Source organism: Haplochromis burtoni, unplaced genomic scaffold (genome assembly GCF_018398535.1).
Source record: "Haplochromis burtoni strain Fernald_Lab_line unplaced genomic scaffold, NCSU_Asbu1 Contig_1043, whole genome shotgun sequence".
NCBI classification, from domain to species: domain Eukaryota; kingdom Metazoa; phylum Chordata; class Actinopteri; order Cichliformes; family Cichlidae; genus Haplochromis; species Haplochromis burtoni.
Genome location: NW_024583404.1, coordinates 29,505 through 44,349, shown reverse-complemented (window position 1 = coordinate 44,349; position 14,845 = coordinate 29,505).

The window sequence follows — 14,845 nt, the reverse complement described above, 5'->3', positions numbered from 1 at the left end:
GTTTAAACAATTTTCTATTTTTTATTTTGTTTATGATTAGATTTATTGTGAAAGGAATTTCAAACTTTTACATTTAATTTGATCTTTCCCCTGTTTTTCATACAGAGTGAAGACGAATGGATGGTGCTTTCTTTGTTTGTTTAAAGATAATGAATAAAACTCTAAAGACGTCTTAAACCACCCCTCGTTTCTATATATTTTGTTATATAAATGGAAATACAGCATATAAGACAAAAACTGAGCTTGTATGATACTAAGGACCCTGTAAGTCAGTCCACCTTTATTATTCAGCACAGCCTTAAGTCTCTTAGTCAAGCTTTTTGTATTTTCTGTAAAGAAGTATTCAGGAGCAGTTCTTTTCTTGGATGTTGGTTCCCTTTTATTCCATTCTCTGTTAAGATGTTTCAGTAATGTTGAGGTCTGGGGAGGCTAATCCATGACTGAAGTCCTGTGATGCTTCATACTGCATTAGCAGTTTGTTGTCATAGTGAAAAATGAAGCCACTGCCAATCAGACATTTGCATTGTGGATCAACTTCTGATGGTACTTTCCTGAATTCCATGCCTATAATATGTTTGCACATGCTGATGAATATTTGCAACTGATTTTCCGTCCAGTTCCTGTGTAATGTGACATACGCCAGTCTTTCTCCCTGTGTCCCTTCCTTAAGAATAGAGCCATCCTTCCATTGAGACTGTTTCTGATGAGGCTTCATTGAGCAGTAGATGGATCCCTCGGCTCATCTAATCGTCCTATTTCTTAACACGTGACTTTCAGAAACTGTTAATCTGCAGTAGCTCGTTAACTCTTCCACTTCTTTTTTTTGTAATCTCTTAGTTTCCTCATTTTGTTAAGGTGGCACTGCACACCAAATCCAAAGTCAACATACTTTTATGTAATGGAGTTGAACCTGTAACTGAGTTTGATTTAAACCAACCTAAGCAATTAAGTGAATGATGATGAGTAAAGGCGGAGGTCGTGGATGAAGACAGCTGTTGGCTTCTCGTATATTGCAGAGTGAGGTTGTGTTTGCGCATTATTATAAAACCATGTTCACTATATATTTTAGCTGCAGACAATAACATTATTTGTTCTGCTGTGCTGATGTTATTCCACTTTTTATTCCAAGACCCTCAACACAAGCCTTGTAGTCCAACCATATACAGACAAATAAATGGTTGTGGTTGTAACAGCTCATGAACGCACATTTCTGCATGATCTTCTAAATTAGAAAAAGCAATTCACAAAACAGAAGCTGACCATCACAAAACACTCATCACAAACCAAATATGGCTCCACTGAGTGTCAAATTATCACCAGAATTTACTGATAATCTAAAGACTCACAGAACCAATTTTGTCTCATTTTGTCTTAGTTTGAGACATAAGTGCATGATTATAATACTGTGTAGTTAGATGAGACAGAACTGATGGTTCCTCTTAATTATCCTCTTCATTTTTCCTGAGCCTCAGTAGTGGTAGCTACCATGGGTAGAAAAACAATGACTCATCTTAAATCTACCCACAGACTGCAAATCTAAACAAACAAACATACAGTGAAAGAAAACAGGGACTTTAACCGGGGAAGTACACACTCAGACACTGTTGACTTAATGGTATTCCTTATCTGCAGCTGGACTTTCGTCTGAATTACACTGAAACTGGCAATTTCACTTACTTTTACTGTTTTTTAAGCTATTGGGCTGCTTTGTGGCTCACGTAATACTAAACTAAGATACTTTCAGTGTGAATCATTTGCATGAAGCAGGATTTAAAGTGGCCTGCAGTCTCTGTCTCAAAACATGCTAACAGGTCTTTGTTTTTGTTTTTTCAGTTTTCACTGGTTTGATGTAATAAAAGAAATTTTAAAGAAGCAGACAATTTTCGTTATTTTAGTTATTATTTTATAATTTCATAAATCCTGGTATGGATCTAAGTCAACATTAAAAATAAATGAGATAATACAGCACTTTTGATGTTTGCCTTTTTATTTTCCCAGCAGTACTCAAGTTGGTTCTCGGCTACGTTTACATAACAGATTTTAATGTCTTCAGCAGCTGGACACTCATCTGAGGAAGGAACATTGGAAAGGTGGTCAGTGCACAACTGCATTACAAATTTTATGTACGACCCTGTATTTTATTGTATTTATATATTTTTAACATTTTACTTAATGGCTAACCTAGTATTGTGGATAGATGATCTCAGTTGTTCTCAACTTTCCAGGCACGTCGGTCTTATTGGCCACTTTTTCCATTTTCCGACATGTGCCATTATAGCTGAAAAGACATCATTGAAACCTGATTAATCTTCATTTTAAATTATTTATTTATATGTAAATGCCCATTCTCTCTGCCTGTCCACTCAGACTTACACACTGGTGTATGATAAATCCAAATTCCCATTGGGTAGCGGGGTAATCACATACGAGCCCATTTTCATTCTGTCTTTGCGTCAATAATCCGCTCAGCATTCGTGGCAAGTCCAATGTGATATCACTTACCAGCAATCTGAGGGCACGCACAAGGAAAGCAGCAGGTAATTATGCAGAAACACAAGAGCAGCTTTATTTAAAAAACAAAACTATTTTAAAACTCCTGTTAGGCTTTGGAAGACTACCAGTTTAACTTCACATAATTATATGTTAATCGTTACACTGAAAAATGCTGTAGCTGGCATTTGTAACCAGTTCTGTTTAGAAACTCGTGGGTTGTTTTTGCAGTGTGCTATGGGTCACTATTCATTTGAAATGGGAAGTGCTGTTCAGTTTTGTGATGGCTGCTGAAGGTGGCTGCTGTGAAGGCCTAGCAGAGCATCTCAAGGGAGGAAACACAGCATTTGGCAATGTCCATGAATTCTGTGCTTCAGAATTTCCCCCAAGCATTAAAATCAGTTGTTAAAAATGGCACATTATGTGCAAAATTGCTGTAATTAATAATTAGTTAGTGAATATAGTCAGGGGCGATTCTAGGATCAGAGCTTTGGGGGTGCTGAGCACCAGGAGAGCTGCCCAGTCAGGCAGGGTAAACTTTACTCGTCACGATGAGACTTCTTCCCCGTCTCTGTCAGTCCCTGCATCCTTAAATGTCTCCAGTTGTCCCGAGTTCCCTCTGACTGTCTCCTTGGTGCATTTAAACCCCTGTTCCTCCCTGTCCCCATCGTCTGTTGTCTTCGTCTCCATTATCAGTCATCATAATTTTACCATCTCTGTGCAAGTCTGCAAATTTCTTTATTAAATCATAAGATTCTTAAATTCATCAAGTCTCTCTGTGCCTGGGTCCTCGTCACAAAACATGACATCATTGTTTTGTACATTTTGACACAATTTAATAAGCACATGCTTCAGCCAGTACCTTTTGATTAGCCTTGTCTCGGTTTCTTGCTTTGTGGTAGATCTTTATTCTGTTTTCACTGAGATATTTGAATGCTAATGAATAAATCAATATTCAATTGTAAAAAAAAATTAAATCCTCACATTTGTGAAAGAAAAGCAAAACACTTTTTTGAAAAGTCTGTAACAAAACCATCAAATCTGATAAAGGTTATTTAAATGCTGCCAAAGAAGAATGGATTGGAATAAAAAAAAATACATATCCTAACCTTACTTACTGTGGGAGAATAATCAATGATGCTCACTGTGAGTAAAAAGTAAACTGAGTGCAGTTTTTGGACAGAGATTCACTTTTAATGTGTATGTATAATATAATACAGATACATAGATAATACACTGCAAAAATAGAAGAGCCCTTGAAATGTACAAATGTACAAAATCTTAATTAAAAAAATTATAAAAATGTGGCTATGGTACGATGTATGAAAGGATCTTTACTGCAGATGCTACTACCATGGCTCTGCAGATTCTTTCTTTTATTTTAACCTATGTCACCTCACCTTGAGGTTGGCAAATCTTTCACTGTTTGGTGATCAACTCTCTCAAGCAGTTTAACAGTTTGTGTTGTGCCTGTCACTGCTCCCTGTCTGTTCCCTTACCTGATTCTTCCTGATCTTGCACTTTCCTCTCTTTCCTCTCTCCCTCTTTGGACTGACAATCATATGCAAATACATTATATTAGATGAAAAAATTAAATTAATATGAAAAAAATTACTATTGAAATCACTAATAATAAAGTCCTCTCTCAGTGTACTTTCAACCAGAAGGCAAATAACCAAAGATTAAATATTGAAACACTGATCCAACATTATGCTTTATTGACGGATCATCTGATCTTACAATTTTACCTGAATGTGGCTCCTGTTTTTGAAAAAACGTCCTTATATCCATTATGAACCTGGCTGTCTCTCTGTACACACACAGACACACACACACAGTAACAGGACGGTCAAATATCGCTGATTTTACTACAGAACAGGACGGATTGTAGGGTAGCAAACATGGTCGGAAAACACGTTTTCAACACTGCAGGTTACCTGGTGTAATGTTTTTCAGCTAAAAAGAAACATGGTCTGACTCCTACTAACTATATAAAGAGTAACTGAAGGTTAAATGCAGCTAACATGTCCTGTTTTAAGCCAGGCACTTCCACCTCCGCTCCGCTGCGTCTCAGCCACTATCGCTCTGGCACAAAGGGCACCAGAGCCAGAGATGGGGAGAGGCGAGCTGGAACAAACCATTTTGGGACTGGGGGTAACTATACTTTTGTTGTTAAAATATTACATCTCAACCAAGTACTGTATGCTTTCTATATTTTTTGTAGTGTATCACACAAACACCAAATATTGTCAAAAAAGTAAGAAATCTTTGGGGGTGCTTTGATTCACCCCCAACAAATGGGCTAAAAACGGCCCTACTTACTAAGAAGGGGTTCAAATCCACAATCTGGTTGATTTGCAGTGTGTAATTAGAGTTAGGTTAATTGGTGATTCTAAATTACCCATGGATGTAAGTGCAAATGGTTGTTTGTCTCTATAAAATCATCAACCCCCATATTGGTTCATTAAGGAAGACTAGCAGTAATTGCCTTGATTAACAAAGTAGTTCTTCAAACAACAAGATTTCATTGTGTTTTCTAAAGTTTTTAACTTGTGTAGAATGAATTAAAACAAATTTTACTCTACATACTTAAATAAATCACTTCAAGTCGATGTATGTATACTACGTTGATCCAACGTAATCTGATTACATTAAACCACCAAATGCCAAATGTGTTGGTTTGATACTGTCAAAAATAGGTTGTACTTGGTTAAATCACGTGGAAAAAGGTGCCATGATTAAATTGTGTTCATCCAACAACAGATTTTTTTGAGTGTACGTTACAGTAGATCAGAGAAGTTAAACAATCAGTGAATATTAAACAGAAAATGGGCTTCTTCTGCCACCACCAGACACTAAATATTCTAAACAGCCAATTATATAATAATAATAATCCAGATTAGCAGTAATGTGGGGGATAAGAGTTTCTCAGGTCTTTGAATTCCAGCTAAACGCTCCCACAGTAACAGCTCAGCCAGCTTCAGCTCCTGCTGTATGAATCCAGGAACGTGTTTAAAGCTGTTTTTCTATATCTGCTCTGACTGTTAGGGACAAACATACAAATGAAGGTTATATATTTATATAGAGGAGGAAGGAGGCAGTCAAAGGAGAGATCAGATGTAAACAGGACGCTCAGACTGAAAGTCAACCAGTGCCAACATGTTTTCTTTTGAAACATCATGACCTCAGAAGTTTCTAAGAAACGGCTGAACTGCATTCCAGACATGATGAGACACGATTACAGGTGTGTCAGTGCTGATGAATAAACATGTTCAGACACTCCTGTAAGTCAAAACTCTGGGTTTATAAATATGATTAAAGAGAATTTCTAACATAGATATTAGAGGTCCATGAATAAATATGTGTTGTGTTCACAAGAGCAGCCTCTGTGTTTAAATCTGACCTCCAGAGGGCCCCAAAGCTCCTGCTGGCTCACCTATAATGAGGTCATTTGTTTTAAGTGATTCGTTTTTTCTGCATATTAAAAAACCTGCAGCGAAGCTTCTGTTCATCCATCTGAGTCATGCACAATGTTCCTTATATCATTAAAATGTCTAAAACGAGTAAAATCACAGAATAAATGTTGGAAACTTTCCACTGATAAACAAAATGCTGGTGGGTGTGGCCTTCTCTCTCTCTCTCACTTTCATTTCTTCTAAAACGAAGCTCAGTGCGTAACTTTCTTTTTCTCTCTTTTGGAATTTTATTTTTTATTAATTCATAATAACTGATAATAACCAGTGAAATTCCCTGACTCCCAAACAGCTTCAGTTTAACTCATTTGTTTGTTTGATTTTTGCTCAGACTTCACAGAGCCATCACACTGAGGACAGAGGACAGCGATAACGATAACAGAAACGTTGCACATTTGACATTCAAATCAGCCACAGCGCAGGGCCTGTTCTAAAAAGATATCTGTGTGCTGAGTCTGCTCTGGTGTCCGGTTTATGTCTGTGAATAGTTGCTGTTATAGCGCTGATATGACTCAATTTCCTTTAACAGCAACAGCAGATTTCCCCCTTTATTGATTACAGAAACTTTTACTTCCCTGTTCTAACAGGAATAAAGTTTCAAACTTACAGTATGATAAACTTCCTCCTCTATCTTTGGGTTATGTTTACTCTAATTTGAAGGAAAACATCACGAGGAGAAGGAATGATGTGAAGTTTTCCTACTGTCTCCCTTCATAAAGGATGCTCCAGTGTTCAGTCTGCTATTAGAAGTCATTATTTTTAATGATTCCAAACAAACCATCACAAGATTGGTTCAGATCTCTGGATTCATATATTTCTAAATTCCGTTGGAAAAATAAACCCCCGCGTATCAGCTTAAAAATGCTTCAAAGAACCAAGGATAAAGGATTAGATCTGCCTAATTTATAACAATATTTCTTAGCCAACAGGCCATCTCAGGATGGTTAAAACGTACCTTCTTAGATGAACCTTGGCTAGATGTTGAACAGGCACTATGCAATAATCTAGAGATTTCAGATCTACCATTTATCAGCTCAAACATCCAACGACATGAATGCTTTAAAAGCATCAACATCAGCTCTTCTCTGACAGCATGGTGGGAGTTTCTAAAAATAACGGAGTCTTCATTAATCCCATGCAAACGTACACCTATCTGGAATAACCCTGACATATTACAAAACAATAATATGATTAATTTTACAGATTGGAGTTGTAAAGGAATTAAATATTTAGAACATGTATTAGATGGAACAGAATTTATTCCATTTGACAGACTAGTTGCACAATATGGGATCAACAAGAAAAGATTTTTAGAATATCAACAAATTAAATCCATAGTAAAAAAGAAATTTACCCCCAGTCAAGTTGAAGTGCAAACACCACCAGGCGCGGAGTGCGGCACATTTTCTTACTCTTAAATCCCCCAAATTATTTCTAAAATATACAGAACACTTTCTAAAAAGATGAATCAATATCCCTTCCTATTGCAAAGTGGGAAGCAGATTTGTCAGTCGGCTTAGACCAAACTCTGGTCTCAGATTTGCTTAAAAACCTTTAAATTGATTAGAAATCCCAGTCTGCAATTAATACAATACAAAATATTACATAGAGTGCACTATACAGGTCATCGGATGTTCAAGATGGGCTTTACATCTTCCAACAACTGCTCACACTGTCAAGGCAATACACCAGACAATTACATCCACGCTCTTTGGTTCTGTCCACCAGTGCAGAAGTTTTGGCGCGAGATATGTGAAGACTTATCAAAGTGTCTGAAATGTAAAATTCCAACCTCCCCTTTAGTGTGCTTGTTGGGCAAATTGGATGATGTCACTACAGAAACTAATACAGTCCACATGGTTTTTACTGCCCTATGCATCGAACGGTCCTCATGAACTGGAAAAATAAAAATAATCTTAATTCTAACCAATATAGAAACCATCTAATAGATCACATTAGTCTCGATATAGCCTCTGCCACCACATTAGATCAATCCCTCTGGGCTCCTTTGATTGGTTCCATCACCTAGCGGGGGTGGGGGGTCGTGGTTTGGTCCCACCTTCGCCATTGTGGTTGATGTGGAGGTTGGGACGGGCTTAGGGCGTCTGGAGAATCCCTAGGGACGTTATCCCTGGAGGGCTTAACCCAGGGGTTGTGGTCATAACCTGGTTAGTGGCTCTTAGAGGGTGTTCTCCTTGTGGCTGCGTGCAGCAGGGCTGGGGGAGGGTCTGTGCTGGCGGACGTAGGTTACTGGTCTGGTAGCCTGGCTGGCCCTGAGTGGATCCGGGGCAGGCGTGGGGGGCTTGGGGTTCGGAGGTGCTTCGCCTCCGTGCTAAGGCTCTGGCTGGGCCTTGGGGGCTAAGGTCCTTGTTGGTGTGTCGCCGAGGTTGTGGGCGGGTGGGTGCACGGGGGCTCAGCCCTGGCGCAGGGGGCCTCTGGCGCATCGGCGTAACTAGGGGTCCTTTCAACTGACAGGGAGTTTGTTCTATCCTTGCAGGAGTCCACTCTGCAGGTGGGGGAGAGACATAGGAGAGGTGGAGAATAAACCTAACCTGGCTGTCTACTGTCTTGTGCAATCTGGGGGATGATTGAATGTTAGAGATGGTACAGTTTCCTCTGCGGTGGGGTCGGGTGGGCTGCCCCAGGTCCTGTGGGGCTGGGCGGCCCTGCTGCTGTAGGCCCTGATCTGGATGGGCCTGGGCTCCCTTGCCTTGGTGGGTGCCGAAGGACGGGGGTGCCTACTGGGGTCAGCGGTGGAGCTGGCCCCAGGGAGGGGCATCGTGCTCCTCCCTTCTTTTCCTCCCCATCCCAGGCTGACTCCCTCTTCCCGCTCCAACACACCAACCCACACAAGTAGGGCCTTGAGGTGCGGGTGTGTCACCAGGATGCAGGGTAGGCATGTGAAACAACTGCAACCTCAACTCTCTCTATCAAATATTTTTATTTGTTTTTCCCAATAAAGCCAGAGTATTTGGAGAAATTACATGAACCTCACTGCAGGAAACATGAACAGGGAATTGTTATTTATAACATCACTCTGAACACAGGATCCTGATATTTTCTTGAGTTGAACCCAGAAATGGCTCATAAGGCAGGTCTGCATTCATGCCTGGGCGACTGGTCTATTGTTTACTTCTCTTCTGCTTTCATTCAGTGAGCCAATCAGCCTCTGTTCTGTGCACTTCAAATGTCAACAGTCGTCTGTCACTCCTCCCTCACAACAGCGCCTCATTAAACCCCACCCCGTGGCTCAGAACAAAGCTAAACACGATTACACAACCATATATAACACTCTTCTTGTGAGCCATGGTCACACAGCGCAGGATTTGCCACAGAGTGACATTACTGAAGGAGGAAATGTGACACTCTGGAGTTTTTATGTGAGTCAGCCAAAACCAAAGGTTCTCTGAATGTGTGGAACAAGTCTCTCCATTTCACTTTGTTTGACATCAATAAAATCCTTTGGGGGAGCAACAAAAAAAAAAGACGTTGATATGTCATGTGGGTAGGCTGAGACTAATACTACATAATAGTTAAACACGGGAAAACTGTTTCTCTAACCTAGTTTTATGAACTATGAGTTAAAATGTTAAAATTTTAGTTTAACTCTTGTAGCTGTTTAAAGCCTAAAGTCTGTGTGAAATGAGTTCTTTGTCTGTGCATGAAGCAACTTCCTGATTCAGCAGTGTGCAAACTCGAAACTACAGTACAACAGCTTCAACCACAAACACTGTGTACGTGCGTGTTTGCACCCATTTTGTCACATCTGCTGTCTCTCGGGGACAGACCCAAGGCAGACATTTAGAAACAAACACATTTCAGTTTTGATTCTTACACAGTGAAAATGAACTTTACTATTCGTATTTTCCATGGAAACTACTAACGTTCACCTAGAACTAATTTTTAGAACTGATTTTTCCCCCCACAGCAACATTTCTGTTTCATCTTTCTGAGTCACAGAGTGACTAACCATGCAAACCAGCCCCAGACAGCAGGCACACGTGGTCTTAATGTGGGCCTAACATGGCCCACATTAAGACCTTTATAGCTCTGGAAATGTGTGAGCCAAAAGTGACGAGGTGGGTCTAAAATTAGTGTTGTGTGAGCGAGATGGAGTTGAAATGTCAGAAAACAGTGTGTGTCTGACCTACAAGAGATGAAGCTGTGGCTAAGTTGAGACAGTACAACTTGTGACACCCAGAAATTACACAAAGCTGGCCTGCTAATGAAAAGCACACATACTATAAAAGAGCATTTAAAGATGTTCCCCTGCAGCTTCATGACCATATTTGATATTTAACACAATCTTATCAAATTACTGAGTCCCACAAATATCACAGTGTCACATGCCCCCCAGCTTTAACTTCCTCTGATCCAGATGAATGATCTCTGCTTTGACTACAATGACCTGGATGACTGAGAACCATCACAGACAGATCTCTGGAGTTTTTTGGGGCATGTTTTTCTTTGAAGCACATTTCAGTCTTTCATCAGCAGTTTTATCCTGACCACATGATGACTTTGTGAGGAACTTTGCTTTTGCTTCTTGCAAAACACAGAGCCAAATTATAAAGAAAAAAACAGACTTGTTAGAGTCAAATTGTTGAATGTTGTCATTGTCTTTGTTAAATTTGTGAAGTCTTAGTTCAAACTATAGGATCAAAGACATTCCTTTGTCCCCCTCCCCAGCCTGTCGAGGTTTTGGGGAGAAGCTGTAGTGTTTTATCACAGACGCATCCCATGTGAAGATTCTGTTTGTTGTGTTGTAAGCTTCCTGCTTTTATGATCCTTTTGGTGAGCAGGAGGTCACACACACACACGTCCTTGCACATGCATGCATACACATGCACACACATACACACACACACAGTGCCTTGTCTTTGTAACCAAGGGGGGTTTTACAAGGGGAGGTGCGTGTAAACTATTGTGTATTGTAACAGTTTTCTAGGCTACGAGGAGAGCTGCTCTTTGAAGGACTTGGGCTGGGGACAGGTGAGGAACGTTAAGCTCCACAGCCTGGTTCTGGTTCAAGCCGTCCCTCGTTAGCGAGTAAAAGACCGGTTTCGTTCTTCATGAGGAATAGGTCTCTAAACTAGCGGGGTCTGCGGAAACACAGACTCAACAAGCCTCAAGCTGACAACACAGCACTGATTAAACTGATCTGATCACATTTTTAACATCCAGAGTTTATGCTCATGCAGACGTTCTGTAGCCTCTTAAACACCATAAACTTGTTTTAAAAGAAAAAACAAAAGGTTCCGCAGATATTTTTGAGAGAGCTCGGATGGTATCTGTTCTCAGTAAAAACCACTTCCTCTTTTGAACTGTGCAGCAGTGAGGGAGGTGATGCTGAACTGCAAACCACACGCAGCCATTTTGAGCTCTGTTTACAGTCGCAGGCTCATTAGAAGCTGTGCAGGTTACATTTTAATTTCAGTTTCTTTGTTGCACACTGCAGTTAAAGCAGGTCAATGATCAGGTTTAGTATCAACCTCTGCATAAAGAAATACCAAAGAAATATGTTTAATTATTCAGTGTTGCAGCTGCTCTCTGAGTGTTTTTCACCTGGTGATGCCTGAAGCTGATCTCAGGTGGTTTGTTTGTTTCTGGAACTGGATCAGCAGGTTTCCAGTAAAACTAGACCGCTGGAAGCACTATTCAAATACATGTCAACAGAAAAGAAATCAAGCATAAATCATTTTTAAATACATCACAATACAGAACAATTGTTTTTATACATAGTGTATGTATTAAAAACATAAAACATCCAAGTTTTAAGACAGCCCTTGCGTTTCAGAAGGCAGTCTCTTGTTATCATTTAAACCATTTAAATCTTTCAGGAATATAGATTACTTACAATGAAAACAGTTAAACAACCTGTAGGTTCTTAAAGATTTCAAGCATTTTCCAGTAAAAGGATACTCTGCAGGTTCATGGTATCAGGAATAGGCATCAAATTGAAATTGTGCAAAAGTTTTTTGGGGTTTTTTTTAAAGCAGGCTTAAACGTGCAAAAACATTTTAAGGACGTGAGCTGAGCCTTTAAGAGGAAGTCTGCTCTTTTGTAAGAGTTGCTGAAACCAAAAGTCAGTCATGGTCAGTGTAGACCTCTTAAAACATTAGCTGGAGGTCTTAATCAGAGTGCACGGAGTGACGAGTTTACTGCAGTCTGATAGAAACAGCTGAAGCAAAGATCAACTGTGTGTTTACACATCAGGCTTGGTTTGCACTTTAGAGTCACGGAAGAAAACTTCTTCCTCAATAAAGCTGAAAAACAGTGGCAGATATGAAGCTGAACTTCAAACAACAACATGAACCTTTTTGTTTCTAGAGTCACAGGCTCATTAGGAGCTGTGGCTGAATTTTTTCATTACACACTGTAGTTAAGGAAAGTCAGTGTTGTGATTACCAGCTTTTATTGAGTATAACGAGTGTGTGTTCTACAAAGAGGATTTTGTTCAATGAATAACTGATAAGCAGCTTTTATGTCAGGTATAAAAAGATGCTTTGGACTCAAATGTGAATGACCTTTGAATCTGCATCTTCTCTCATATTCACCACTAAAGGAAATAACACAAAAAAGAGACAAAAAACAAATTAAGCAATAATGGGTTTGCATTTATTTTAGTGAAGAAAAATGATGAATGTACAGAGTATTTAATGAGGTACATTAAAGCTTAAGTAGGTAATCATACTAAGTATTACCACCAAACCAGGATTTTGTTTAAAAAGCAGGAAACAGCAAAATGCTATATTTACCTGTAGCTAATGAGGCCCTGCTGTTGTTCCAAACATGACATTCATATTAAACAGAGAATCCTTTCATAATTGGCTCACAGTCACTGATCTACTTCTCTGGGTCATGATCAGACAGATCCTCAATCAAACACCAAAAAACCAAATTTAGTGCATGTTTGTGACGGAGAGAGACACAATGCATTGATGATGTTCTTTATATGTTCAATTTACATTACATTGTGGAACTTTTTTTTGTCATTTTTTGTTCTTGCATTTTTTCTTCTTGTTTTATTTTTAGTTGTCCTAACAGACATTTTATCACTTTAAAGCAATAAAAGGCTTAACATTTATAATGCAGTGATTTCATTCTATCTTTCTTCATATCTGTTGTTTGTCTTGAGGTCACGGTGATTATGCATTTGTTCCTTAGGTGGTTAAAGTTTACGTACTGTCCTTCACAAACACTCAAACCATATTTACATCTAGAAACCCTGGATTAACTTAGCAACTTTATGACAAGCTTTGTTTGTTTGCCTCCTTACTGCCAGTGTTATAATGAGTGAATCCATATAAAAGCAAAGACTGAAAGGCAAAAAAAAAAGTTCAGGGCCAAGAATATGAATAATATGATAATGATTCATGAAAGAAGATTACTAAGACGTTGGAACAGTACCAAGAGACACACAGTTAGGCTGGCTTCAACATTTTAGACAGGTTGAAGTTGAGCTGGAGCTGCTTGGTAACGTTGCATACTACATTTTTTGTAGGTGAAAAAACCAACAACAGCAACAGCAACAAGAACCACAGCAGAAACTGACATGCCAACTTTCAGTCCAACAGATGGTCCTGTCTGACCTGCAGGTGAGAAACAGGTGTGAGGTGTCAGCTGTCAGGTAGGTGATGAGTGAAGAACAGAACAGAATCCATTTCCTCTTCAAACTGCTGTCAGACATTATCTACTGCACTCTGATCACATCACTCAGACCAGCTGCTTTCTACAAAGTCTCATCAACAACATCTTTAGAAACAAACATCAACAAGCAGGAAGCAGCTTCACCTCTGATCACACACACACTCAACTCTACTCACTCACCTGGAGGATCAACAACACTCAGGTGGATGACTCTGATGGTTTCCACAGCTCTCTTTCTCCGTTTTCCCCCTTGTGTGAGGACACGACACTCATATGTTCCAGCATCTGCACCTGTCACATTCTTCAGAATCAAAGACACGTCTCCACCCTTCATCTGTTTGTCCTGCAGATCCACCCGGTTCTTAAAAGATGATTGCTGGTCTTCTGGAATAAAGTGCCCATCTCGGAGCAAAAGCACATATTCTGGCTCCAGGTCAGGTCTGCTCCACTCCACACCTGCGAGGATGTTGTTGTTTGGAGCTCGACATTTTAGAGTGATGTCCTGTCCAAGCTCAGCTGTGATGGCTTTTGGGTCTGAAAGAGTAAATAAGAGCAGAGAGATTAAAGGGGTCAGAGTGTAACTCTTCACTTCGATGTTTTCTATCTTTGAAGACCTGCAATGATGTGTGTTCCCAGACCTTAACCTTAACTGACTTTAACCTGTACATTAAAATCATATTATTGCCTTCTGTGCAATAGTTTTAGACTAAACCATGAAAACACACACACACACACCTAGGGCTGCACGATTAATCGTTAGAAAATCGCGATCTCGATTCATACTTATGTGCGATCTCATTTCCAAATGACAACGATTTAAAAAAAAAAAAAAAGACGACGACGATTGTACCGCATTTTGATCCGGGACGTAATCTGCATGAAAACAAGCGCTCACTCTTCCTGCTCAACAAATGACAAGGGCGGAGCCTTATACCACGTGATACAGAAGCTGTGCCATGTGATGCTAAAATTAGCAGGGAAAAAACAACGGAGAGCACGTCAGGGATGACGAGAAAGTGACAGGAGAAAATCCGTCCCGGTCAACCACCCAAACATCAATAACGGGAACCTTATACAGCGCTTCCCTATACACGTCGAACTCCCGCAGGCACAAAGAAATTACGGAGGCTATCACTTATCACCTGACCAAAGATATGGCTCCCATCAACACTGTGCAAAACGAGGGATTTAGGAAAATGATCAACACCCTAGACAAACGCTACACAGTGTCT